We start from the raw sequence: 5,300 nt of genomic DNA, 5'->3' as shown, positions 1-5,300 counted from the left end.
TTTTGTATTTTTAGTAGAGACAAGGTTTCACCATGTTGGTCAGTCTGATCTCAAACTCCTGATCTCAAGTGATCCGCCCACCTCGGCCTCCCAAAGTGCTGGGATTATAGACGTGAGCCACTGCACCCAGCCCCTCTACGTGTATTTAGAACCATATAGGACAATTACAAGTTTTGCCTCCACTATCACACAATTTAGAAACCTCGAGAGGAGAAAGGAAGCCTATTGCATTTGCCCTTATTTCTTCCCGGCAGAGGTGAAAGTCTAGGCCCTTCTTCCATTTCTGTTGGCACAGTGGGGATGTGGACGTGGTGTTTCTGCAGTTCTGGCTGGAGGACAGCAGTTACTGTGTACTGTCGTGAGAGGCTGTGCCTTTCCTAGTCTTTTGGCTAGAGAGAGGAGACTTTTGGGGGGTGCTTTTTGTGTGCCCATTTGCATTTCTGAGTTGCCAGCTTCCTTGGTTCCAAGACTAGGATATCTGAGGTCAACAGAGACCCAGAGAACTCACCACCATGTTGTCACTTGAGTCTGACTGGGTGCCATTGCTAGTGGCTTGCTTCTCTCTACTTTTCAGAGTTTTCTTATGTTTGTTTTAGATACAATGTTGAAGATTTGTAGTGTGTTTAGTGAAAATAATAGGGAAATATATGTCTGTTTTCCCCAGAGCAGAAGTACAAATTTGTTTGTGGGTTTTTTGTTTGTTTGTTTTTGTTGTTGTTGTTTTGTTTTTGAGACAGGGTCTCACTCTGTTGCCTAGGCTAAAGTGCAATGGCATGATCATGGCTCACTGCGGCCTCAACCTCCTGGGCTCAGGCAGTCCTCCCACCTCAGCCTCCTGAGTAGTTCCGCTACAGGCATGCGCCACCACGCCCGGCTAATTTTACATTTTTAGTAGAGACAGGGTTTCTCCATGTTGGTCAGGCTGGTCTTGAACTCCTGACCTCAAGTGATCTGCCTGCCTTGGCCTCCCAAAGTGCTGGGATTACAGGCGTGAGCCACTGTGCCCGGCTGCTAATTTATTTTTCTACAGACGTAGTCTCATTACGTTGCCCAGGCTGTCATAAAACTCCCAGGCTGAAGTCCTCCCTCCTTCGCCTCCCACATTGCTGGGATTATAGGCATTAGCCACCATGCCTGGCCTAAATTTGGTTTTGAATGAATTAATCAACCTGTCTTTGGTTTACCTAGTATTCAAGTGGAGATATCAAGTAACTTGTTGGGTATGGGTTATTGGAACTCAAAACAAATTTTGGAGATGCTGGGGAATATATGGTAATTAAAACAACAGTTGAGGTAGAGGTCCCCAGGGATTAAGCTCAGACTTAATGAGGGGAAGAAAGAACTGGGACTTAGCATTGAGGAACTCTGGCATTTTGTGGCCAGGGAAAGGGAACTGAACCTGCAGGAAGACAACTGTAGCTGTTAAGACAGGAGGGAAGTTGGTGTCAGCAGTCAGACTTATGATGGGATGGCAGCAGCACGGGTGCAGAGGAGGTGCTAAGACTATTCACTCCTGAGGAGTTGATTCTTTTTGAATGTTGTGTGTGTGTGGGGGGGGGTCTTTCTATATGCAAACACATACATATATGTATACATACATATAACATATGATAAAATATGTTATCGGTTCATACTGCTTCCAATCGAAATTCAGAACTACAAGATAGCTACATGGTATCCACATCTCTTTTTCCCCTGGTGGCTCAGTTTCTAAAATTCGCTGGGTCTAGACTGCTGTGGTCTCTTGCTGCCCCCCAGTATGGGAGTGAGCAAAACTACTCCCAATTCCAGCTCTTCCCGAATTGTCCTGTGGCATGTTTCAGTGACCACCGCATCTTAAAATCAGCAAAATGTATTGAGATGTTGCAGGTGGAGACTCCAACAGGGGTGGCAGTCCATGGTGTCTGAATGTGGCCTATAGATATGTTTTATTGAGGCTGAGTTTTTAATTTTTTTTTTTTGAGACGGAGTCTTGCTCTGTTGCCCAGGCTGGAGTACAGTGGCCCAATCTCAGCTCACTGCAAGCTCCGCCTCCTGGGTTCACGCCATTCTCCTGCCTCAGCCTCCCTAGTAGCTGGGACTACAGATGCCCACCACCATGTCTAGCTAATTTTTTGTATTTTCAGTAGAGATGGAGTTTCACCATGTTAGCCAGGATGGTATCAATCTCCTGACCTCGTGATCTGCCCGCCTCGGCCTCCCAAAGTGCTGGGATTACAGGCGTGAGCCACCGCACCCAGTCAAGTTTTAAATTTTTTATATCATTGTTGGCTGTTGGCTTTTGAGGGTTGGTGTGTGTGTATATATGTGTATGTGTGTGTGTGTGTGTGTGTGTGTGTATGTATACATGTATATGTATGTATTTATGTGTGTGTATATATATGTATATATATGAGACAGAGTCTTGCTCTATTGCCCAGGCGGCTGGAGTGCAGTGGCGCAATCTCAGCACACTACAACCTCCTCCTCCCAGGCTCAAGCACTCCTCCTGTCTCAGCCTCCCGAGTAGCTGGGACTACAGGAGCGTGTCATCATGCCCAGCTAATTTTCATAATTTGTTTTTTGGGTTTTTTTGGTTTTGTTTTGTTTTGTTTGTGGAGACAGGATCTCATTATGTTGTCCAAGCTGATCTCAAACTCCTGGGCTCAAGCAGTCATCCCACCTCAGCCTCCCAAAGTGCTGGGATTATAGGCATGTGCCACCACGCCTGGCTAATTTTGTATTTTTAGTAGAGATGGGGTTTCACCATGTTGGTCAGTCTGGTCTCGAACTCCTGACCTTAGGTGATCCACCCACCTCGGCCTCCCGAAGTGCTGGGGTTGAGAAAGGATTTATTTATTTATTTATTTATTTATTTATTTATTTGAGACAGAGTCTTGCTCTGTTGCCCGGGCTAGAATGCAGTGGCACAATCTCAGCTCACTGAAACCTCACTGAAACCTCCACCCCCTGGGTTCAAGAGATTCTCCTGCCTCAGCCTCCTGAGTAGCTGGGATTACAGGCATGCACCACCACACCTGCCTAGCTTTTGTATTTTTAGAGGAGATGGGGTTTCACCATGTTGGCCAGGCTGGTCTCAAACCCCTGGCCTCGAGTGATCCCCTTGCCTCAACTTCTCAAAGTGCTGGGATCACAAGTGTGAACCACCACACCCGACCGGAGAAAGGATTTTTATGGAAGACAGCAACACGTTTGGCTGTTTTTGTGCTGAGAAGCAGAGTGTAGTAGAAGAACAGTAGATACTGGAAAAGGAGTCAAAAGCCATAGGATTTAGGGCCCACAACAAGGATTCTGGCTTTCACTCTAATTGCAAAGAGAAGATAATAAAACATCTCATTTTTGTTAAAAAGGTGGTGTGAGGTTTGTTAAAAAAGAGGTGTGAGGTGGTGGCTCACACCTGTAATCCCAGCACTTTGGGAGGCCAAGGTGGGAGGATCACTTGAGCCCAGGAGTTTGAGACCAGCCTGGGCAACATAATGAGACCCCGTCTCTCATTAAATAAATAAAATAAAATAAATAAATAAATAAGAAACAGAAGCAGCAGCTTGTGGAAGCGTAGAGTAGTGTAGAGAGAGATAACAGGGCCTTGCACTGGGCGAGCAACCGTGGAAAGAAACCTGCAGTTCCTGGCAACAGGGTGGGCGTGGCTCTACAAGTAAGGGAATGACTCCTTGTGCATCCAGGTGGGCAGTTGTGCCACATGGAATTACCTATATGGGAAGATTGGTATTTAACACACATGGAAATCACCATGCTACTTTCTTCCTCTATGATTTTGACTATTTTAGATTCTACACGTAAATGAAATCATGCAGTATTTGTATTTCTGTGCCTTTTTTATTTCACTTAACAGAATGTCCTCCACGTTCGTTCATATTGTCATATGTCAGGATTTTTTTATTTTTTTAAGGCAGAATAATATTCCATTGTGTATATAAACACATTTGCGGCTGGGCTCGGTGTCTCACGCCTGTAATCACAGCAGTTTGGGAGGCCTAGAAGGGTGAATCACGAGGTCAGGAGTTCAAGACCAACCTGGCCAAGATAGTGAAATCCTCTCTCTATTAAAAATACAAAAATTAGCCGGGCGTGGTGGTGTGTGTGCCTGTAATCCCAGCTACTTGGGAGGCTGAGGCAGAGAATTGCTTGAACCTGGAAGTCGAAGGTTGCGCCATTGCCCTCCAGCCTGGGTGACAGAGTGAGATTCCTTCTCAAACAAACAAATTCCTTTATTCATCCATCAACAGATAGTTGTTTCCATATCTTGGCCATGGTGAATAATGTTGCAGCTACGGGAGTGCAGGCATCCCGTGGAGTTTTATTTCCTCCGGATCTATAGCCAGAAGTGGGATTGGTGTATCCTAACGTAGCTCTAGTTATGTTTTGAGGAACCTCTATACCGTTTTCTGTAATGATTGTACCAATTTACATTCTTTTGATAGTGGCCATCCTAATGGGGGTGCGGTGATTTCTTGAGTTTGGGTTTATATTTCTCTTATACCTAGAGATGTTTACCATCTTTTTATATGCTTGTTGCTCGTTGCTCATTTGCATATCTTCATTGGAGAATTGCCTATTCAAGTCGTTTGTCCATTTTAAAATCAGGTTTTGGTTTTGTCGTTGTTGAGTTGTAAAAGTTCCATATAAATCCAGGATATATTTCAAATCAGATATATGCTATATAAGTATTTTCGTCTATTCTGTAGATTGCCTGTTTCCTTTCATTAGCTAAAGTTTTTAAGTTTGATGTAGTCCCATTTGCCTATTTTTGCTGTTATCTGTGCTTCTGATGACATATTCAAGAAATCATTGCCATCTCCAACATCCTTACGTTTTCCCTTTTACTTTAGTAGTTTATAAAAATTTTTGGTCTCACATTTAGGTTTTTAATCAATTTTGAGTTAATTTTTATGTATAGTATAAGGTCAGGTACAGGTTCATCTTTTGCATGTGGAAATCCAGCTTTGTCAACATCTTTTGCGGGAGATGATCCTTTCCCAACTGTGTAGCAGTTGTGTTCGTGCGGCCCACGCCATCCTGAAATTCACACGGACACAGAGTTGCAAGTTACTGCCCTCCGGGAACCTCCCCTTCTCTTCCGAAGAACCAGGAACCTGGGACCCTACAGCTCACCCGGGCCCTCCGGTAGCGTCTGGGCGCCTCACATTTCAGCGCGACCCCGCCCCAAAAGCGTGGAACTACACTTCCCGGGATGCCAGCGTCCTCCGGTGGACTCCATTTCCCAGAGGCCTTTGCGGCCGCGCTGCTCCTCTAGGTCCCAGGCGCGCCCGGAGCTCTCG

Source organism: Mandrillus leucophaeus, unplaced genomic scaffold (assembly GCF_000951045.1).
Source record: "Mandrillus leucophaeus isolate KB7577 unplaced genomic scaffold, Mleu.le_1.0 Scaffold170, whole genome shotgun sequence".
NCBI lineage: Eukaryota > Metazoa > Chordata > Mammalia > Primates > Cercopithecidae > Mandrillus > Mandrillus leucophaeus.
This window is presented reverse-complemented; position numbering follows the sequence as displayed.